This window comes from Tyto alba, unplaced genomic scaffold (genome assembly GCF_018691265.1).
Source record: "Tyto alba isolate M040663 unplaced genomic scaffold, T.alba_DEE_v4.0 Super-Scaffold_45, whole genome shotgun sequence".
NCBI classification, from domain to species: domain Eukaryota; kingdom Metazoa; phylum Chordata; class Aves; order Strigiformes; family Tytonidae; genus Tyto; species Tyto alba.
Window position 1 is genome coordinate 26,689,198 of NW_024881321.1, and position 24,757 is coordinate 26,713,954.

Genomic DNA, 24,757 nt, shown 5'->3' on the forward strand with positions numbered 1-24,757 from the left:
GTCTGCCTGCGAAGGTGTTGGGGTTGTTTTCTTGTTGCAATTTTATTTTCCTGCTTTTCCCTACAACCTTGTCCCTATTGCGTCTTTGGGGCTGAATGAATAAAAATATGTCTGGGGCAGATAATCCTTTAGCAATCAGAAAGCACGACAAAAAGAGAGAAATGATATGGGAAGGCATGATCTTGGGCTGCTTAAATTGGACTGCTTGAGCCCTCAAGAAAGATTTCTGTTTTGCCACTGGTACTTTGCTGTTGTGTTCTGCTGTTTGTGGAGTGAATTAGATGCCCCTCGGTTTGCTTGCTTCCTTTTTAAAGTTGGAAGCAGTAGATTTATCTTCCTTGAGGTGAAATAAAGCTGCAGTTATTCACTGTGCAGTATTTAGCACTTTACATGAGGAATGATGAGTGTTGAAAAACTCAGGACGGTGAGGATGTAGTTCACAAAAATATGGGGAAGGTTGTTCCACGCTGCCAGTGCGGAACAGACCAGATCTCTGCATAGCCACCTCGGTGCCTTCGGACACACACGTCTGGCCCGCTGACGTGCTTTGGGGCCCTTAAGGCAGGAGAGTAAAGGGCCTGTGGGGGTAACTATTCCACAGACACCTTTGTCCCTCAGGTTCACCAATTCTCTGGTGTTCCTGTGCTCTTTTTAAAAAAATTCTCTTCAGGTTCCTCATCGGTTATATCAAATCATGAAATCTCTCCTGTGAGCCACAGATCCTTCGAATATGTAGCCATGCTTTCCCTTCGCTCACTGTTACTCCATCAGCTTGGAGACAGAGTGGTAAGATATGCCCTGTCTCATTAAAAAAAAATAAAAAAAAAATAAAAAAAAATTCCTGTGAATTTCAGACTTCTAGTAACTTTGGGGAAACACTTGTTGCTTTGAGCTCATGGAGAAGTTTTATCGTCTCATTTATTTTCTGAACGTACAGTGCAAAGTTGTCACACAATTTTTAAGTAATCTCAGTATTTGCAAGTTTCTGTTAACGTGTATCAGTACAGAAAGACTCATGGTAGTTAAATACTTAATGGTAGTTCAAAATTACTCTGCAGTTTCTTGCTAAGCTCCATAAGTAGCATCTACCTTTATGGTTAAGGAGTACATGCTTTATGCAAGTATGAGTTATTTTTTCTGAGCTTCCTATTACAAGTTTTCTGTTTTCATTGTGGTTTATCTGCCTTGCTATTAGTTGGTGTATTAACTTCTGAGCAGTTCTGTGTGTAGCTATTCATGTTACTCGGTTGTTGGACTAGGATTGCTTTAAGGTGTGTTTTGGAGTATGCTCTTCTTGTTATGGTGCTGAGACGTTGTGTAGTAACTGTTCATACAGCGTATGCTCTTGTTAATGTGAAAGCTATGCATTTGCAAGCCGGTGCAATGTTGGAAGTTTAATTAAAGCAATCAACGTAACAGGTTTCAGAATGATTTCTTTTTTTTTTTTTTTTTTTTCTTTTTTTATTCTGTTCTTTTTTTTTCCACCATACTGACTTGGTTAAGGAAGCAATTTTTTACTGTTATGAAAGTGTGGTCTGTCAGATGGCTGTTTTAAAGACTTCAAAGAACTTTAATTACAGTCTTATTTCTGAAGAAACATTGTGTTTTCAAAAGATTTTGCATCAATGTCTTGATAATATGATGGAAAATAACAATACGCAGTATGGTTTATGTGTTTTGATTTAACGGTAGTCATATGTTTTCATTTGTCATTTGTTTAAAAGCTACTTTCTAGCTAGGACTGTTGAAACTTGATAAACTGAAGAGGTGGTATGTATGGACCGATGCAAAGAGTCGAAGAATCTGTTTAAATTAGAAAGGCTATGTATACAAAGGTACCTCTCTGTTGAATGGAGCTACAAAGCCAGACTTGTTAGATAACTTTTGAAAAATTATTTATACTGGCACTCACTTTTGAATGGAGAAGGTAGAAGTTACAGATTTAAAAAGCTGTCAGTTTTTTTGCTGTAAGGCAAGGTTTTTCTACAGTATTTTGTTGCATGTGAAATGTGTTGAAGTTGGTAATAATGTGATTACAGTTGTCTGCTATGCTTTTACAATGCTGAATTGTTCAGTGTAATTATATAGTACGTGTAATCATCCTGCTGCATCTGACATCTTGTCTGATCACCAAATTCTGGTGCTGTGACCTACATTGGAGTACAGCATATAAAGTTGTTTTCCAACATAGTTTGTCAAAGTGAATCCTCAATAGAAGAACTTTGGCTGGGAGTGGCATGAAGAAGAAAGTTTTAAGTGTATGTAATACGCTGCTGCGGGCTTGATTCTGTGCATCAGCAACAAGCAGCGTGGGTAGCAGTAGCCTGTGGTGTGTGCTGGGCTGTCCTTGTAAAATCTGCCCTCATGTAGAGCTGCCGTGGAGTCTCCTGCCTGTGAAGAAGAGTTGAACTGTCAGACTCGCACTGCCATGACCCACCACTCACGAGCACTGAGTGGAGCTCTTGAGGACTTTGCAGGAAATGTTTTGCTGTAGGAAAATCTGTCACTTGAAAGTCAATACGAAAGAGAAAAATCACAGCACATAGTTGCTAGCAATACTTGTTTAAACTCCAACCATGATTTCAATGACTTACAGCATCTTAGGGGAAGACATGAAAATGAAACATCGAAGTTGAAGGTGGAGCGTGTCCTTGTCTCAAAGTTTTCTGAATGAAAGTGAATGTCTGACTGTTTAAAAGTAATTGATGTGTCTGATTTCTGCCTTTCCACTTCTAGCTGATCTAGAGATTTTGAAAGGTGTAGGGTATGGGGGTTTTGTGGGTTGTAGTCTTGTTTGGGTTTGTTGTTGTTGTTTTTGTTGTTTTTTTTTGTTTGTTTGGTTTGGTTTTATTAGATGCTGAATAATAGTGTATGTAGAGAAAGACAAGAAGTGTTCTGGTAAAGCGTCCAGCTGTAAAGATGTTGAATTCTAAATATTGTGTAAGAAGTTGGTGAGCTTTGTTCTCCTGTGCAGATGATGAACGAGGTGAGACTCTGGCAACACAGAGACACCGTAGTGAAAGTAACTGAAATGAAAGCAGAAGCAAACCCTTCATTTTGAAGGTCAGGAGTCACTTGAAATTGTGCTTTGATGAATGGGCTTCATACTGGCATAATACAGAGGCATTGAATGAAGAAAGCTAGCAAACATAACACAGTTGCTTGTAGCTCAAAGATGTTAATAATAATAATAATAATAATAAAAATAAGCTCAGTAGTCACTCATGCAATTGAGCTATTAGTCCATGTCAGATGTTCCCAAGATACTCTTTCTGAATGTTTTGCTTTCCTTTAAGTAGCTCTAAAATGTAATGAAAGATTGACAGAACAGTGGAAAATCCTCCTGACCGAATCTGTATCGAAGCACTTGTTAATTAATGCCGCTTTTTACTGTTTCTCTACTGCTGTCACTGAGTTGTGTGAAGAAAGTGCCTATAGACCAGGGGGCAAATGGGCATTCACAGGCACCTCGTGTGGTTGTCTCAGGAGTGTAAAAACAGGAATAGCCTTACTGAAATCAATAGTATAAGCAATGCAAATTTGTGAAATCTGAATTGGACCATTAGATATTAATTCACTCCTGATCTCAGTGATGACAATGAAGATGGACATGGAATTTCATGTAAACTTTGTACTTTTCTTGTTTTAGCACTGCTGTAGTAGTATCCTCCACATGGTGTGTGACTACTGCTCACCTCTGTTTGCGATATCAGTAACTGCAGCATCGAGACTCTCTGGTCACCTCCCATTGCAACCTCCCTTATTTTCCCCTTGTGAGTGCATGGTGCATGCTAATAAACCGGTGTATGCATTTAGGTAGGAGGAAGTACAGCTTTTCTAAGACCTGGCTTTGCCATCGCTTTTGTGCATGTTTATTGGTTTGTATGTGACTGATGCCGTTAAAGGGAATACAATTTATATATGCACGTTTAAACCTAAAGCTGCTGTTTGTAAGATCGGGGTCTTTGAGGAGAAATAGCATGTTTTTAAAGCTTATAAATAATTAATTTTTGACTGACAGTTTTAAATCTCAGCATCTGGAGTTTCCCGATGTGACTTTATGGTAGAGTATCTTGGGTAGAGGGACTTTAAAATAGAAAAGGCAACGCTTTAATAATTAGTGTAATGATGAATTTCAGCATATTGTACTCTAATCATCCCTTTTCTTTCTGTTGTCACTCTGATTTATAATCAAAAAGCATACCTAAAGCTATAATATTTTCTATGCTTCTAAGTGCTAATGTGTTAAACTGTTCTAATGCTGTATCAGTACTTATTTCATCATATGCTACTGTGAAATACTCCTGAGATTAGGTGGTGTTCAGACACCAGAGAGGTCAAGCACTATGTTAAAAGCTCAGGCCATTCATTTTATATTACTGCAATAAAGAATGTATTCATTTCATTTATATTACCACTTGGCTCTCATAAAAGGTCAGTTTCAGCTGAATGTACAATTACTTGCAAATGGCAAATCTTATAACAAGTGATCAACAATAAAAGCTTTTCTGGGTAATTTGTCTTTAAAATTACCACCTGCCATTTCTTTTGAATGACTTGAGCATCTTGCAGTATCACTCGGAGATCTCTGTTCTTATTCCCCACCATACATGTAAGAAACTATGCATACTAATCTTCCTTTCTGCTTAGTAAAGTAAAAATGCATAATTACATTAAAGTTTCTAGTTGAAATAACAAGCATGGTGCTTAAAACTCCATTATGGTATCAAAGTATCAGCACTCCCATTACTAGCAAAATGAAATTACGTTTTCAATGAACTATGACTGTATGCTCCCCTTCGTACCTGGTTAATGGGTGCTATCTCCCTGGGAAGGGAACCTTCGTTCTGTGGTTTTGACTGTTCATACTACCAGGCATAATTATTTTAGCAGCTTAAATATGTGTAAAAGAATTAACACTTCTCCACAAATTCCTAAGAACAGCATATAAAGGTTGGTGTTTAAAGGCAGAATAGTTATTATGCTAAACAGAGAGAATACATTACAAGATGCAAAAGGAATTTAAAATGTGTTGCAGATGGCAGGAAAACATATGCCTGGTAAAATTCTTCACACTTTATTCCTCTGTATGTAAAAAACAGCCTAAAACCTACTGAAACTAAGGTTTGATTTCTTCACTACTTACTGCTCCAGAGCTCCTGCACACATGCAAAAAATAAGCTTCCCTAACAAGAAGTTTTTTAGCTCTTGTTATAGGAGTCCGTCACAAAGACCACCAGCTCTCTCCGATGAGCCTCTTTCGGCTAACGTGACCTTTTCCTTCCTGCAAAGCAAAACAACGGTACTTGTTTGTGTTGAGCGATTGCAAAACACAGAGGACACACGGGATTTGAAGGCAGGTGCCGCGAAAGAGGCACCTGAGCTGCTGCTGACTGCAAGGGCAGCAGCAATTCGGGCCCTACTGTTACGCCCGGTGGAGCGAGTCTCCGGTGAGCAAAGACAGGGGTTATTAATAGTGCTGGGAGGGTTTGCGTCCCACCAGCCTGCTGTAGAAACCTGGGTGCCCAGGAGGAGGCTCTACAGCACAGCGCCAGCCCCGGGATGGAGACCTGCCGGCTGCCTGTCCTGCCCTTGATCTTCAGGGCTCGGGACAGGAGCTGCTTGTGATCCGTCAAAAAGAAGCAGCGAGGGCTGATACTTCAAATGCAAACAGCAAATTGGTCTCCGGCTTGCTTAGCCTGCGAGGTCTGTCACCTTGCGCTTCTAATGGCCTTTTAACCGTGTCTCCAGCTGAGCAGCAGATGTAAAGGGTACTGAGCATCCTAAGCTGGGTTTTTTTATTCCTCCTGCAAAAAGCATTTCTACAGAGGCTCGACTAACAATGTAGCCTTGGACCTGCTCGCTGACTTGTTGGGTTTAAAATAGCAGGGCAAATCTCCTGAAATAAGTGGAAGTCTTGACTGCTTTTAAAAGGTGCCTTGATGGGCTGTTACATTAAATTAAGTACGTTTACAGAATAGCACAGTCATAGCTGTACGTGTGCATGTGTGTGTGTGCAGGGGTAAAATCATGGCTTTTACCTGAAGTGGCCTCGGACTCCCATTTAAGCAATGAGTTAGAGAAGCTGCACATTACCAGGATAAGTATTTGCAAACCAAGATGAAACTTTTTTTTTATGGGCCCAGTCTGAAAAATGTATGTGCAAACACACATGAATAAAAACATATGCACAATAAAAAACTACACAGGGCTCAGTTCATATATGTCAGAAATATCAAAGGCTAAATCAGCCATGCTAATCCTACCCTGTTTAGCGAGTCCAATTAGTTCAAGCCTGCTGCTTGACTAAACAGTAGCTAATGTAACCTGCCCTCTAAGTCAAAAGCTAGACCTCTCTGTTGCCAGAAACAGATTCTTTGTCAGTCTCTGTAGCTGTAGCTCTTGCCATGTCAATGATGGTAGCCACATATTTCTCTGATATTTTTGGCCATGTCCCTCTGACTTGTGTATTGAATTTCTAAAATACTAGAGACTATGGGGACACCTGTCTGACTTTTATCCGAGTTTTTCTTGGAGGGAAGTCAATGCATGGGATGAGGCTTTTGCACATCTGGGTATCAGACTGTAGTATGGTGTAGTGTGAGCATGTACATGGATACTGCTCTGCTTGTGAGAACTATGGAGGTATGTAGAAGTACTCCAGATCTGGCAAAATACAGTCTGTGAATGCCTCACTACAGTTCTCATGTCATATGTCAGCGGTTGGCTTTTGAGTTACAGTATCCCTTATGACCTCAGAGTTTTCCTTTGAGAGTCTATAAGCAGTAATTAATACAGGAGATTAAAATGTCTTTCTTAAACAGAATTATTTTTTAAGAAGTGAAGGATAATACTAGGGAAAGGATCTTTATGCACAGTTACTCTGCCAAAAGTCCAATGGTGCTGACTGATGGTCACAGCCAAGGAGGCTCCCCTCAGGTCCTGTGTACATTTTCTGTATGTTATTTTAAATTCAGGATTCAGTTTCCTATCCAGGAAATGTTTCTGTTTGATCTGCTGTCATCTAACTTTCATTCTTTTCTGGTGATTCCAATCAAGTAATAGAGGTAACATGTTGGATAAAATATTGGTATTTATGGTTGCAGCATTTAAATCCAGAAGAACCATTTCTCTTGCCCAGGAGATGCCACATTGATATGTGTTTTAGTTTTGGATTGTCTTTTGTGAAAGTAGCAGTGTGTGTCTTTGGAGTCCAAATACACAGATCTAGATGGAGGTGATGAGGCCAGCAAAAAAATGACTAAGAACTGGGCAGGGAATATAGGGTAAGATGGATTGGTGAAGGGACTGTTATTGGGAAATGAATGAAACACGAATGGGAGTACTTTCATTGCTCGAGTCAAATTGTATTCATGGTGTTAAGTATGGAGACCTTTAGCACAGTTAAAGCATTAGGAGAAGGGAAAAAGACTGGAAAAGTGCTCTCATGCTTTCCTGCAAGGATTTGGATGAACAGTATGCAAAGAAGGAAGGAGGGAGCAGAGATGCTCCATTGCTTTTTCTTTCAATGTCCTGCTTGCTCTTCGTCCATATGGTTTGTAGATTTCTCCCTTCTCTCGCTATCTAAGTGGTTAAATATCTCATCTCAAACAGATTGTGGCAACCTGACTGATCATGCTCCAAAATGGAAAAAGTTCCCCTCAAGATGTATTGGTGTTTCTGTTGTTGAATGGTTCCTTCAGAGCTTGTTGCTTTGCTAAGTGGGCAGTTCTCAATAATTCAAGCTCAGTATCTAATATGTAATTGTCTCATTCCAGAGAGAACAATGCAGCTTTTACATGGTTCTGTCTCTCATCATCATTTTACGTAACTATGTTCCATAACCTGAGAGAGCAAACTATGAGTTTCTGTCTTATACTTCTTTTAAACCCAAAAAAAGTTGTAAAAGGCTTGGGTCCAGACAACTGAAATATGTTTTCATTTACACGTCACCCCACTGCATCGGCATTGACTGTCAGTGAAGTTGAATGTTCCCTGTTTGGGCTTCAGGCTGCTTCCCTTGCACCTGGTCTAGCCGTCTGACACACCGACCTGGACTAGCAAGCTGATCTGATAGCTACACCACCAAAAAATGTCGTGAAATTACTCAAGACAACAGTATGTGGGAATGTGTGCCTAAACTCATGATGAGAAAGTGGGGCTCACCATTTGATGGTGGCTTTCAGGTAGATGTCTTTCTTACAATTATCATGAAACTACAAGAGGAAGACTGTCCGTCTTTTCTCATGGGGAAGCAAAATGCAATGCGGCAGTACTTATACAGTATAATTGAGAAGAAACTACCAGCACCTGAGCATTCTTGGCTATCATCCCCGCTTTTGGACTTGACTTTATAATGGCATCACCAAAATTTGACAAGCCATACTAGCAAAGTCATCTGTTCTCCAAAACTGAAGCAGCTGAACATCTGCCTGGGATGAGGGGTTATGCTGAGAGTGCTTCACTACCTTGGGGATCTCTGCTTCTTATCATGTCAATCAAGTGTGATAGTGTCCTGATTTTGTTTAGGACAGAGTTAATTTTCTTCTTATTAGCTGGTACAGTGCTGTATTTTGGATTTAGTACGAGAATAATGTTGATAACACACTGATGTTTTAGTTGCATTCAATTAGCGATTATCCTAAATCAAGGGGTTTCGCAGTTTTCCATCCTCTGTGAGCAAGGTGGTCAACAAGAAGCTGGGAGGGAGCACAGCCAGGACAACAGGCCTGAACTAGCCAAAGGGCTATTCCATACCATGGGATGTCATGCTCAGTATATAAATTGGGGGGAGTTGGCCAGGGGACTGGCTGGGCATCAGTCAGTGGGTGGTGAGCAATTGCATTGTGCATCACTGATCCGTCTTGTTTTTTATTTCTCTCTCTTTTTGTTATCTCCCTTTTCATTAATATTATTATATTTTATTTTAATTATTAAACTGTTCATAACTCATGAGTTTTACTTTTTTTCTTTTCTATTCTTCTCCCCATCCCACTGGAGGTAAGAGGAGTGAACAAGCGGCTGCGTGGTGCTTAGTTGCCAGTTGGGGTTAGACCACAACAGATAGTTAATATGGTCAGTTTAGTGGGTGTCTGCTGATTTTATGGCACATTTAAATTTGGGGTTTATGAGGCAGATGGTTTGGATTATTAGACCAAAAGTTTATACACTGCTATTTATTGTTGTTTTCATGTTTCAAATCTTTTATACACCTGAGGGTACCCATTCCCAGCTATATGCAGCTTTGACATATAAAATAAAATTGCTCACATAGTAGTGTTGAAATTTAAGTTGTTAAAAGCAATGGCAGGATGCTTCTTTTCATGTCATAAGTATCCAGTCATTAGTCAGCAGACTTCAGAAGCTGATTCACAATTTTTAAATGTCTTTTAATTTCTGAGTACTATCATTTTTAAATGTGTGCTTGTCCTTAAGAAGCTTAAACAATGCAGTGAGAAATCAAAGGCAAAGGATGATGAGCACCCAGTATCCAGTGACTAAACCTGATGTATTTTCCATCTTTTCTCTTAAACTGACATCATGTTTCACAGAGAAAGGAGCTGTAAGTACAAACAGTGACTGCATCTTATTTAGTTACACAAAATTGATTCACAGCATAAACACATAATATAAATATTTATTTCTCTGATATTAGCTTTTGGCTTTACAACTTCAATCTATAAGATAATACTGCATATGAACAATTTAGATTCCTTGGATGAAAATATCTATATATCATTTTGTCTGTCAGCATTATCTGTGTTGTAGAGAAATATGGAAAATACCTCTTGAACAGTTTCTGACTCAGATCATATTCTCTTTAACCAGTTAGAGTCATTACAATTTGCAGTATTCTTACCTGCTCCAAACTTTGCTTAACATGAATATGTTTAAAGCAGTTTCAAAAATGTAAAAGAAGATGCCAAAGCTGACTCAGAGTAGAAACTTCCTTAATAAAAATATTCTTTTTTTTATTTTGTGAACTAGTCTATCCTCTTCTAGCAGTCCAGCTGCAGAAATAAGCAGGGAAGACAGACCATACTAATTAAAATTGCAAAGTAGGTTTTGTTGGCTCAACAGAGATTTAGGTGTTTCGGAGCAGAAAATCAAAACCTAATTTAAAAATGAAGGTATTTAGAAGAGTGGCACAGGGGAGGTTTATTTATTGAATTGGTGAAAAGCCAGAAGCAATATTCCTTGACCGCTACTGTTCCAAGATGGTCTGTCATGCTGGTTATGGGCTGGCAATGAGCACTGTTAATTGAATACCTGGAACATAACTAAAATGCATTGATTAAATACAAACACCTGTCTTTGCAATGTAGCATGGCTGATGAAGTGAAAGGAGTCCCAGAAATGGCTTCCTGAAATCGAACGCTGAAATAGTGATTAGCTTGTTCTTAATGCTGATGTTCAGAAGTCCCATACCATTCTTTAACTGAGAACTCCAAAGCCTCTTTCTTCTTTAATTACTGAAACAGCATACGAAAAGCCATGTCTGAACTGACTGTAATCAGATTGGTTGTGGGGCACACGCACACTTCTGTTACTAGTTTTTTGAATTAAAAGCACCTGAACTTGATTTCTGCCTGTCTATCTCTATTGAATGCAGCTGATGGCAGAATTTGATTGAGAATTAATTGCAGGTTTTTTTACAAAAGTAAGTAGAGCAGTAAATGATCAACATTCAAAATTACAATTTAGTTGTGTGAAGCACTGAAGAAATAAAAAAAAAGGGACGGTCCTGTCTGCAAGAAGATTCCATTTTATATTTATGCCAGTATTTCTTCACGAGACTTACACAGTCATAATGTCATAGTTATGTACATACTGTTAAAGCTTTTTCTATTACATAAACAAGAAATGAAGTACAAATAAATATGCTGCTTAATTTTTTAATTGTCCTTTGAAAGGACACCAGCTCCATATCCCACTGAGATTACTACAATAATTGATAGATCCTTTGTGAAAGCATCTTTGTACCTTGTTAATTAGTAATTTAGAGTCTGAGTTTGCTTTTTAAAGCAGCTCCAGCTGGACACTGTAAATCATTGTCTAGAGCACAATCTATGCTCAGTATAGAAACTGTCCAAACCACAAGCTCTTTGCACTTTATATACCAAAATCTGGTTGCTGTCAAATACTTAAACACATAAATACAGATCATTGCTCGAGTGAGGCTTTTTCATATCTGATGAATGGGTTTAAATTGCTTTTCTGTCACTATTTGCCCAAGAGACTAATGACTTCTCTTCAACTGAGAAGAATGCACAGAAGTATTATGTCCAGAGTGTGTCATCATATGTATATACATTCATGTACCCATGTACCCGAACAGCCCTTTAGGTTCAAAAGGTCTGCTGAAATTGTATCATATATCAGACAGCTTTTTTCCAAGGTTTATTATAACACTGTGGATAATTTTTGGATTATAAGGGATGTCAAATTTTCTTTTTAAGACTTGCATAGTTTTCCTTTCATTGTTAGCTTTTTCTTCAAGTATTGTAATTTCCATTTTTTTGATGACAGGATGGTCACTGCCATTACCTTCATGCCTAATAGACCACTCAAGGTAAATCTACTTTTGACAGAAGAGGAAACTCTACAGAATTTCCCTGTCCTTTTTAGCTGAAACACCAGCAAAAATCAAACTCAAGATGAAGAAAATTCTATAGTTAAAAGCAGATTCATCCAGATTTCAGTCTGTAATACTGAACAAATCTGATGTGGGTCCATAAACTTCAGTTGGGCTAAAGATTCATATGTGTAACTGCTATTGATTTATATACTTTTAGGTTATATTTTAATAGTCTTTTCGACGTCATTATTACAATTATTGTACAGCACAGGCAATAAACCTTTCTAGAAAGACTAATGGAGTTGGCAAATTAAGATCGTCATCATATTAATGGCTGATACATAAGTCCTAATCTTTTTGTTTCATTCTGTGGCTTTCCTGAAGTTGGGAACTGTTCAAACTGTTGCATGCAATGATTGTTCAGATGAGTCATGCAGAAAGGACTGATACAGTAGATTAAAACTTCTCAAAATGGTACTTAGAATTTCTTTACCTTTGTGTTAATTCAATATAGAGATATAGAGGTACAGTCTTAATTGATTTAAATTAGCAAATATGAGATGTGTTATTTACCATTTTCAACAATAAGCATCTTGGGAAGATGATAGTAACAGCTATCAGCCACGTTTTCTGATTAATAGATATTTATATTTTTGATGCTCTCATACGAAAGGCAGATTTATAAACATTACTGTTGTGGATTGATGCTCCAGTTCACCCGCAGTGCTTATCGTAGGGGTCGGATTGGCTGCAGTGTCTGTCGCCTGAGTTGGAGTGGCTGCAGTGCCTGGTGGGGGTGTCAGACTGGTTGCAGTGCTGGTTGTTTTGCTCGCAGATGCAGAGACATCTTCCTTTTGAGGATACTGCATGGTGGCAAGCAGGGTTCAGTAGGCATGGGCCAGGCCCCAGCATGTTGCAATGAGCTGCATCTCTCTTGAGGTGTCAGGATGACAGCACACCTTTTCTAAATATTTTACTAATTTCTCAGGATCCCGCACTTGTTCAGTGGTGAAGTTCCAAAACATTGGAGATCCCCACTGTCCTAGGTACTTGCCCGTGCTACCCCACACTCCCAACCACTCATAACTCTGCAACCCTGGGGTAGACCTCTGGGTGGTATTCAGAAACGGTTGTTTAACCCGAAACAGAACCTGAACCACATTCAGGAACACTACAGCTTCCAGAAACAAGACAACAACGTTAATATGAGCATTCCATGGATACTCAGAGTCCTCAGCATTCTCAAGTATACTTGCAAGTAGCTTGGAAAAGGGGAAGATGGAAAAAGGTATCTCCCCCTTGGGTGGGCTTTCCGAGGAGAAAAGGTGGAGGGTGTAGTTACTAACCCACTCCAGTAGGTGCCCCATAACTCCCAGGACCAAAGATTTTATCATGCCATAAATTAGAGTTACATAATACAGCAAGGCAAAAATCTTAATCCAATTCCCACGGGTAATAAGCAACAACATGGGGACTACATATGGTAAGTAATGTGATGTATAACACAACTGCAGCAACAAACCCCACGATTTTAGGAGCCAAGCAAATGACATTATAACAGGACAGGCAGTCGGCATTATAACAAACTTGATAGTACCCACAGATCAAATCTGTTATTATCTCAACCCTTCATGCCCCACGTTGGGCACCAAAAAGGACTGTTGTGGTTTGAGCCTACTCAGCAGCTAAATGCCACACAGCCGCTCACCCACCCTCCCCCCAATTTGGGAATGGGGAGGGAATCGGAGGGGCAAAGGGAGACTCACAGGTTGAGAATAAAACAGTTTAAAAATAGTAACAGAACAATACGGTGACAGCAGTATCAACTGGTAACGTACCATACAGCTGCTCACCTCCCACCAGCTCCCAGCCAGCAATCCCCAACACAAAGGCCCCACAGCCACACTCCCAGAAGTGGCAGCCTCTCCCAGCCCTCTCCTGCCTTTATATAGTGAGCGCAATGTCACGTGACATGGACTATCGGCCAATCGGGGCCCAGCCCTCCAGCTGTGCTCCCCCCGCCCCCGCACACAGGTGAGGGCACTGGGACCTGGGGAGCCCCTGGGGTCTCAGGGGGCTGCAGCTCCTCCCGCTGCCCGACCAACGGGAGCTCTAGGCCAGCCCCAACCAGGACAATTACTAATATTTATACCACAAATATTTGTCTCATTTTTATTTCACCATGCTGTGATCTGCAAGTGCTAATAATTTGCACCCCTTTGGAGCAAAGGTACTTACTAAGTTGTGTTAGATATAGCAGGAACTCAATATTCAAACAAATTTTTGTTGAAAAAATATTTTGATCGGTCTAATTTTACAAGAGCTGCATGCATGCCTTTTAACAGTGAGGAGGTAATTTGCAAAGGCAAGCTAAAAAATATATTCTGAATATTTTCTCACTTGCTTGTGGGAGACTTCTTCCTTTTCTTTCTAAATCATTCTTTTCTGTTCTGCCCAGAATATTTTTTTGTTTATGCTACACAGACACATAAATACCTCTACATTTCAAAAGAAGAAAAAAAACCCAGGTAATTAATTTTTTACCTATACTTGTGTTTGCTGGAATACTTACTGCTTCCACAAAGAGTTAAGCCGTCATTGTATTTACTGATACGGCCCCTTATGTTTAGACAGCTTCCTGTGTTGCAGGATAGTTTTCATATAGGTACTTAAGGTTATAAGATACAACTCACAAGGAGAGTTAATCACAACAACTGAGTAATCAGTCAATTAATCTAACCTAGGAGAAAAGCGCTGAGAGTGATGCTGATGAGTGAGAGAGTTGAGTCCTCACTCCTCACTTTTCGGGAGAACATCTTCAAGGCCCTCTTTGGAGGGATACATGGGATCTTTCCTTTTAAAGTGATTACACTGTGAATAAATAATAGCATATTCACTAAGCCAGAGAGGGTGTTTGTTTTTGTGCCTGTTTGTTAGCATATTGGAGGACACTGTTTTGAAAGAACTGAAACATTCTCTCCAGCTCCAGTCCAACCAATGCATAAATATTTTTGTGTAAGGTAGCTAGTGGAAAACAGACTGAAATCAGCAATCTGGATCTGCAACCCCTCTGTGAGGTGAGGGTAGGCTGCACTCAGCTAGATAATTTCTTCACTCTGTTTATGCCCAAGAAATAATTATTGCATGCAAAGTAGAAGTATTGTAATAGAACAGATTGAGAGCAGGTTGTAAAAATTATTTTTCTTTGCCAAGGAGCACCCTGTCTATAGTAAACTTATTTAAACATAAGCTAAGTTTGAAGTAGGCTAGCATTGGTATTTGATCTTGAAGCATTTCTTAATAAAAAACTTAATCAACTTGAAAATCGGTCAGCGGAAGGTTTTTTTTTCCCTTATTTTTTCCCTCTTGTTGAATATAAACAATTCCAATTTTCTTCCTGTGCTGATAATGTTATTTAAATTATTGGTAATCAAATACTAGATTGCAAGCAGTCAGCAATAATCTAAAAGATGTTTGACAAGCATATGGCATAGTCTTCCATGAGATTTGATGGGAAACTCATTGCTTTTGCCATTATATCCTAAATTAGACAAAGTACGATGAATTGTGTGTTCCTGTCACCTTGTTATGATTTGTCAGTAGCGGTAGCAGGCCTTTTTTGTTTAAGTATCTAAAGGAACATACTACAGTGAAAACAAGCATCTACATCTTGAAATGTGAGGTTCTGTAGGGGCCAATTTGGATTAACATGGTTCCCAGTGTGGGTGGCTGCTGGCCCTTTAGCTCGTGGATTCCCAGGTGACCCAGTCCCTTTTGATATATCAGTTTTGCTCCAGACAAGCACACAGCCTCAGAAGGTATTATTTCCTGTTCCTGCTGGACAGAATCCTCAAAAATTGATGCCGAGTTGACATGAGAGCCTACATAGAAATGTTTTCTGTTTCCTGAAAGAATGAGTCTTTTGTGAAAAAGCAGCAGGTGTAACTATTGGAATTGCACGTCGATAATGTTAAGGGTGAATTTTAGTAGGTTGTAGTTCCAAAAATGGGTTGATTCTTCCTCAAATATGTGCATGAAACAGAAAGCATTCTTGAAAGATGTTTTTGTTAGTGGGAGTGGGTAGTAATGCAGAGCAGTTCCTCATAGACCCTTGCTAAAGGGTTTAACAATTTGCATCCTATAAATATGTATTTTTAAGAATAATGCTGTAAAAACAAGCAAAAAAATATTCCATGGAGAGCCAGCAGCAGAAATCTGTGTTCTCTGGTGAAGATGAAGCTATTCTCCTTCTAAGGTGTTCCATGAAGGTTAAGGTAGAAGAGAGAGATCCTGAATATCTGGTGGGTTCTGTCTATTTCCACTAGAAGTTTTATTTGCTTTCTGACCCTAGATACAAACTTGGCAGTGGGAATAATAGCAGCTTTAAAATTTTTTCAAGGCGAAATAGCTTGACTTCAAAAGCACCTTATAAGGTTTTAAAAGTATTACTGTCCAACCAAATAATTTGATATAAAACTGAGCTCGAAGTTGCTGTTGGAAACCACGAGGGTAATGAGTCAGTTTCTAAAAAAAAAAGGTTCATTCTTTTTTAATTGGTCTGCTTTTCAAGAAATCCAGGGGCCGCTCATCAAAATGCAAGGGGTGTTCCAAATATCATAAAGATTAAGGAAATTAAGTTCTGATGAATTCTATATACCTGACATGATGAATCTATCGATTGTACACTGCTGACCTTCACTAGTGAGTTTCCCTACATCTTCAAATGTCTTCTTGCATGAAAAACAACACAAACATCAATTTAAGCAGTATATAAATATGAACTGAAGTAAGTACTTAAAATGAAAATTTAACAAGACCAAAAACATTTTGTCAAGATTATTTCAGGGAACAGTTTAAACAAATGAGAACATCTTTCCTTTGTGATTAACACCATTATATTTGCATTCATTCAGGACATTATATTCATTCAGGACATTATATTCACGCAGGACTTACACAGCAATTTTCAGAGGATCTTTGTAACAACAAAATGAGAAAAACAACCACAGACATAGAACTAATAATATATCTGATATTTTCAGAGAAAGCATGCTGCAGAGTAGTCTGGGAAGAGTGGATTATGTCTCCATTCAGCTTGCTGCAGAATTGTGATGTAGGAAGATGTAGGAAACTAGAGAAGCATTTCTTGTGCCGTTACATAGGTATAACCATGGCTGAGGAGTTGGATATTTGGTGGAATACTGCTGGGTGGATTACAGGGCTTTCTGAGATTGTTTTTTTGCTTTCACTTTAAGAATGAATTCTCTCCTTATTGACATAAATCCCAAAAATAAAACTGGGATCAAACCTCCGTTACTAAGAGTTTTATAGTCATTTGGTAGGAGCTTAGTTAATACTAAGCTCAAAAATGAATATGACACATTTACCACGTGTCTTTGACTATGTGTTCCTGAGTGACTAACAATTGCATCAGTCCCATGTGATGTCTTTCTGAAAGCCCCTGCCCTTAGACTCTTCCCCTTCTCTTCCTTTGGTCCTTCCATAAACTTCTCATAAGTTTTCAGCATCTCCACAACCCCCTTAGCACATCTCAAAAGAATTGATACAGTCTCAAAATGCTCTTCCCTCTGCACCCATCCTGTAAGAAGTCCTTTACTTCTGTAGACAGTTACCCTATTTCATGTGAACATCATCCTGGGGAGACAGTTTCTTTCTCTGACTTATTTTTGATCTCATATTAGATACAAGAATCTCATCAAGAAATCATTCTCCTTGGGCAGTAAGGAGTAGCTGACTCAGTGTCCTCTGATTTTCACTGACTAGTTTACTGGAGTTCCTTCACCTATATTGTTTCATTTGTCCTTGCCAGGAGTTAGTATTTAATTTGTGTTGCCTTTATTATAAAGATAACCTGACAGTAAATCTCTAGAAGCTTCATTCCATGTCAGTTTTTTCCAGTTGCTCAATCTTTTACTAATAGTCTGTTGCTTTTTGGTTCTCCCCCTGCCCCGCCTTTTTCAAATTATTGTAATATTCTGCTTCTGCAACTCCAAACAGTAGTTTTATCTGGCAGTTACTTCAAAAGAAGTATCACTGAGTGTGGTCTTCATACATTCATGATTTAGCCTCCTTTCAGTGCATTTTCTGTCAGCCTTTTTTGGGAGGTCTTTCTTACCTTGTCAGGCACAAGCTTGGTTTTATCTGTATTTTAGAAATCATATGAGCATATGGTCCATCATTGCAGCTCTTCTTGACTGGTGGATACACTGCTGATTTTTCCCAAAGTCTGACAAAACTGTTGGATTTTAATAGGGCCAGGACTTCTTTCTTTGCCTGGAATTTTCTTTTCTGAACTGTCTATTTTGGGAGATTTTAATTATTTGCTCAGTAGGTAAACCAATATGTAAGAAACTTTTTATCCTAGGGCATATGGGGAAAAGAGGAGTCCCTTCAGTGTTTGTGAAGGAACAAAGTATTGAGGAGCAAAAGCATGACGCACACAAATTTGTTTCTGCAGAGCTATGTGAAAGTAGAGGAACACAGACCAATTCCAGCAGTATTTGCCAGAACAAGAGAAGCAATAACTAAGGTAATATCCTGTAATTTTAGTGTGTGTGTTACTGTAGCAGTTTTGCTTAAATTTTATCAGTACTAGAATCTTGTTTACAAACTCTGATTTTACAATACATCTATAATTAGTCCCTGTATTTTATTCTTAGACCATGACACTTAAACCCAGTGAATTCTCACCCTTTTTCAAAAGGGATAGGGGAAGACCACTAGTCATCCCTCCATGTTCCTGTCACAGCAGAGGTCATAGAAGTTATGTGCTAAAATCTCCGTGTACCCACAAGAGAAGGGGCAGCTCTGAGGGCTGCAGGCAGGTGATGTGCCGTGCCGTGCAGCCCGCTTGCGAATGGTGTGGGGTGGCCCAGGTAGGGATGTCCCACCTGACCTGCGTCTCAGGACCCCCAGGCTGTCTGGCCTGGCATACACACATACCTGAGTGTGTTTCTGAACTTCACAGAATGTCAGGAATTTGACCTTAAAAACACCCTTGACCACTTCTGTGCAGAATGTGTTTACTCATGTTGAGTAACAGCACCTCTCGCCTTCTGCGGTACTTTGATATACTGTGGAGAATAATGCTATGTGGAGTAGAAGAGGGTGTTGGGATCAGTCTGACTTTGGACAGGACATCAAACAAAGATGTTAGGAATGAGAGGTTTATTATATTTTTTTTCCTCACATTTGAAAGAGGGAGAAGTATTAATAGCAAATAGCACTGCAGATGTATTTTTACTTCTCAATCATCAGCACTTTGGGAAGAATATAGACAAAGGAAAAAACAAGAAGAAAGCAGTAGCAAGACAGAAGTGGTGGGATGTGTTGAAAAGGTACTGTCTTTGCCATTCTGCTGTAGTCAGAAAAGTCAAAATCCACTTCAGAATACAGGAATAAAATCCAGCAGTCTGCTAGACTGAACCCTGACAAAATTGCCATGAAAATAAGCTAGCTCCAAGCAAAACACTGCTCATCTACCATTTACCATGATGTTGACTTTTAAGATAAAAAGTATGATACTGTATTTGGGGAGTGGAAATTTATTTTTTTTCATTAGCATGGCAATTTTTAATGCCATTAATTCATAATTCCTCCACCAAGTTTGGAGCAGAGACATCTAGCATTGCCAATAGCTTTTTCATCCTGCTGAATAACACTGAAAAATAATCATCATAATCAAATCCAAATGTAAAATTAATATGAAATTTCAAAACCTTTGGTTTTTATTGTTTTAGGCAGACACATAAGCTTTGAAAAAAGTTTAATCAAAAAAAAAAAAAAAAAGTAAAAATTCTCTCTTTTTATTACCAAAAGGATAAAGTGGAGCTTATGACCCAAAGGAGACAGTTTCAGAATTCATGAAGTAAGCCATTGCTACCTGAAAGTGTGGAACACCAAAGGCAGTTGCAACCTCAGTCTAAATCAGGACAGTGCAAGCACATAATGTGTGGCACTACAGGGCTAACTATCTGCTTACTGCTACTTTAATCTCCCCTCCTGGCCTGCACATCACCAACAGGCATGAACTTTGTTTGGTGACATTTTTTATGTTAATTGTGTTTTTAGTAACAGCAAATGCATCCAAAATTTAGGAGAGAAACAGGAAAACAAGTTTTTTAATTGTGTAAAAAAAAAAAATAATTTTACACGGTAGCATATTATGATTATAACCTGAACCCATGTGATGTGAAAAGTACTGCATCAGCAAAATTATTCTTACATTATTTTTTGGGATTAACATTAAATAGTGGTGGTATTCTGTACCACCTTGTTTGTACATGACTAATTTGCCTTTATAATTGTGATATAAAAAACACATGGTCAAGGTACAGCTATTTTACTAACTCGGGTAGGCAGAATAGCCTGGAGTTCTTCTTTTTTGGCATCATGCTGTGCATATGTAGAGAAAGGAAATAGTTTATTTAAAAATGAAAAATCCACTTACTCATTCCCTGCAGAAAGTTGGTAGTTATTACTGATTCAAATCCTCCACACAAATGATAGGAATACACATACTGAACCAGGTATTGTGATCACTGCTGTTTATTTCTTATGCTACAGTTCATGAGCAGATATTGGTTTGAAAAGCTTTCCTCATAACAGAAACAGATGGAAAAAAAAATAGGAGAGTTCTGTGAATTGGTGTGAATGATGGTTGAATTTGTATTTCTGTATGATACTAGGGACAAGTAAAAGGCAGATCCAAAGAGAAATATACTTGGAATCCCATTGGCTATAGGAAAAGGAAAGCAAATGGGAAATAAGGAGGATGAGGAAGGAGAAGAGGCGCTCCATAACAGCGTAGAGCAGCACATGGAGGGAAGTGGAGGTGAGGGAAGTGGCATGTGGTACCTTCCCTTCAGATGTGAGGCTTTAATTTGGTTTTGCGTGTTTTACACATGAATTCTGTAGAATTGTATTTGCTTTCAAATTCTCATCAGGTACAAGTGCTTGTTGGAGTGTTTCTGACAGTATTCATAGTCTCTGAACTTCATAGTTGTGATTAGTTCCTTCAGCAAATCTTCTATACAGTTGCTTTGATTCTCATAATTAATCACTCTCACTCAATCAAGTACATTTTTCAAAGATTGAAATTCTTAAATATAAATTGTTCATGATCCCATAAATAAAAGGCAATTTTAAAGGTTTTGATTCTCAATATATGTTCCTGATATGAAGAGAACATGACTATCTGAAAAAGAACAAAGAGCCATATTCCGAGATATTCTGTATTTAAGGGTAGGTTAGGGGATTTTTTTTTTTTGATACATTTTGAATATGTTAAGATGCTAGTCAGTTTCCAAATACTTGCAAAATCCTGGAATTGATTTATTAAGCATGGAATTCTGTGTCATATTTGTGAGGTGCATATATATATATATATTAGTATAACTCTGTACAGGTGGTTAAAGCAAAGCCGTTCATTTGCTGACATTTGTGAAACATTTTTTTGGTATGCATGAGAGATCAGAGAGTCTCAACATATTAAATGGTGTGTGATACTAGCAAACAGAAAAGCAAGCAAAATGAAAGGTGTTGTTCCACCTGGAAATTAAGTAGAGCCTGTATTACAAGTATTTTATTGCATGCAAATCTTATAGTTCACTTATGGAGGACCTATGCATATGCAGACCTCCTAAATTGGAACTTAAAAAGAAATTATGCAGAATTTCAATACTAAAATCTTAGAGACCAGTTGTGGCAGCTTCTTCTCTAGAACCCCATGACATCTATAAAAACATAGAGACAGATCCCCTGCCCCAAACAATTTAATTGTCTGTTTTGGGGCAGGAACTTCAACTTGCTAGCCGTTAGACTGCTGGGACAGAGGAGTGCCATTCTCCTGTGTATGTTTATCACCCGAAAACAAGTGTTCGGCACTTTGAATCCCAACTGGTTTTAGACACCTTCTTAGTCAGGTTTATAAGCACTCCTGTGTCTTGTGTTCTGGTGTATGGATACCCTTCTCTTCCCTTGGAAGTATGTAAGTTTCTATGGTCTGTATCTTTTCTTTTTTATTTTCATAGTACATGAAAAGAAGATATAAAAGATATGTTGTTGTTGTTGTAGTCAGTGGAGAAGGGAAAACTTCTAATGAAAGTGTTCTGCATCATTCCCTGGAAGCATTCAGAGGATGTACGTGCATTAGCATTTTATTATGAATTAGGAATTTGCTTTTGAAGTAAAGCTCCCTATTGTCTTCACTTGCTGTGCTTGGATTCACATCACAGAGTGGTCATTGAGAATGCAAGATGGACTTTTTTTTTTTTTTTTTTTTGGTAACCAGAAGATGTGGTCCAACCGTTACCACATATTCAAATCCACGGACACAGATCAGAATAGGTCCAAACCCTTTGATATGTATAGTGTGAATGTCAGGTTCTCATCGCCAGTGTTTTACCCTAAGGATTTTCTCCTATTGCACTGCACTGCTTGCTGATGTAGATACAAGCACAGTTTTCTTCAAAGCTTTCTCACTTTCAACTACAGGGTGAGTCTGTGTCCTCAGCACAGGCAGTCTGAATCACTCTGCTGCAGTGAGGTGCCTAAATCTGAGGCACTGAAATGTTCACATTAGCTGTCTAAAAGTAGGTGATACAAATACAGTTCGTAGTGTTCATATAAAATAGAGCAAGTCAGTGCAGGCAGCAGCTGTGTATCACTTCTTACTTCAGTCCCCTTCGGTGAGTTTTTCTCCCTTGGGGAAAATGCGATGGGGATCGCACCCCATCTGCACTAATCCAGCTCTTGACTGTTTGTTGTTTTAGAGAGACAACATTACAAAAAATATGAACCAATAGAAAATAGGAAAAAAAAAAAAAACAACAGCTTTTTTTTTTTTTTTTTTTGTTTTGTTTGAGACACATCCTTCTCCACACTTGCATTCAGCAGTCTATAATCACTTGACTGGCGTGAAACATAGTTTCTTGTACTAGGACTATTAAATAAACCATCTACATTGTTACTAGTGTTACCTCCTGTTTCCTAGCTTGTTCTCTCAAAAGCTGTTTTGTAAATCTTGTTTCACTGTCAATTTAGATATTGTTCCTCCCTCCCAGAAAACATAGACCTCTCAGTGCATTCAAAAAATAGTTTACCGGTACACATTTCTCATGTCAAGGCCATAATAAATCAAGTACGGAATGGTGCAGGCTTTAGCGATGTACTTTTCTATAACCTACTGATTCTCATAGCATTTATAGCATATATTTCTACTTAAAACCCTTAAAAATACTACATTAGCTCATATGTAGGACCAAGAATTAAAAAAAAAAAAAAAAAAGGACAATATACTAGCATATTATTAGAATTTTAGACTTGTAAAATCAAGCATTAAAAAATTGGATAATTAAGATTGTTTCAGGAGCTTCTGTCTAGCTCCCTTGTATGTATGAATGAAGATAGTTCTAGCAGTATGATCATACACAAATCCTCATACATGATCAATGGTACTTATACAATTAATTATCATATTTGTCTTATACTGATTTTATTCAAATTTTGTTCAGACAAGACTTTATATATTCTCATAGCCTCTTCTTTTATAACTGCCATATCTGGAAACCTAATTAAACCCCTTTATTTTCAAAATGCTTCCTGAGATGTTATTTTCCTTTTACAGGTGAGAAAGAAACCTATTTTTAAAGTTTCATATGCTCAGCTTGTGTTGTAAGAATACTTAGCACTGTATATTTTCAGAGCATCACTAACACTGTTTTCAGCTGCAGTCTCCGTGTAGATCTTCTGCATATAAGGATTCATTGTGTTTGGTTTTGGACACCAGAAAGTGATTAATGTAAATGGAGAATCATTTGTGAAAGTTTGGCTGAGATGCAGGAAACTGTAGCAAGAAGAATGGTACAATGCAGTTCTCCATGGAAATGCTCTCGCTGTCATACTCATGAGATTATCCTTTCTCGAGCTGCAACTCCCATCTCCATTCACTAAACATTTTCCAAGTTTGGCAAAAAAAAAAAGACTTTTGTCCTACAGACCGAATAATACCCAATCTCGCTCATTCTAAAACCAGTTTAGTTCCATACCATTCACCACTGTGGTGCATATGCATGTGGGACAGAAGGTATGATTTTATTGTATGAATGTTTCATTTCCTAACTTTCATAATAATCTTTAAAGAGGACTCCTTTGATGTGTATAAAAGTTACAGTGAAGGTGCCTGAATTTAGCCTTCCTTGTTGTCATGTAATCTTTCTGTATAAAATTCACTTCACATCTGTCTCCCTGTGGTTTTTGTTCTGCTCAAATCACATCTTGGTTCAGTAAAAGAAAAGTCCTTTACGAACCCTTTGTATTGTGATAAAATTCTCTGATATTCATATAGTAGTAGTTTAGTGAGAATTGTATTAAAATGGACAGGGAATATGATGATATCCATTGAAAAATGTGAGATCAGCTGCACGCTTAAATATTCTGTGACTTTGACCAGCTGATAAGCTTGGGAGAATGGCTTCAAATGATACCCAAACCAGTACCACTGGATACACTATGGCACTCTTGCCTTAGCAAGGTTAGGAGGAACCTTAGAAGGACATTTGGTAGGGGGGAGAAATACGCAGTTAGTGTACAATTCGATTCTTTTGGGCATCTAAGTGGGATTCGGGTCCTTACATGTATGAACAAGGTGGTTTGGAATTTGACTCTCAGATCGTCTTTGTGAAGCCTGTTCTGCTCCAAGACTGTCACCTGGGGACCAAGAGACAACTAATGAGAAAGCAGATTTTGCAAGTGGAGTGGACTTGTCAATAGAAAGGCTGGGGACAGCACATCTGAAGATTGAGTGTTTGGTTTATACCCAAGATCTTCCAAAGAGGGGAAAAACACTGTTCAGATCAAGTGGCAGCTGCTAAACTTCTGCTGTATGCGTATTGAAGTGCCAGGTTCATATGGGATACAGACTTATTTTAAACACTCACACAAAAATGAGAACAATTCTTCAAAGATGAAAGCTAAAGCATTCATTTATTTCAAATGTTGCTCTTAGAATGATTTACTTTCAGTAGACCAGACTCTTCATTTACTATTAAATAGTTTATTATTGTTTCTGTTTGCTTTTGAGAGTTACTTCAGTTATTATGCTGCAAAGTTCAGAACCTCCCTGAAGAGTCTATGGAAGAGAGAAGCCTGGCTTATTTC

The 24,757-nt window shown here is 38.4% G+C and overlaps 1 protein-coding gene across 1 annotated transcript in view; it reads left to right on the forward strand.

The window, feature by feature from the left end:
* GPC6 (glypican 6) overlaps window positions 1–24,757 on the forward strand; it is a 792,969-nt gene that overhangs the window by 1,162 nt on the left and 767,050 nt on the right. The gene's annotated exons all lie outside the window — the stretch shown is intronic.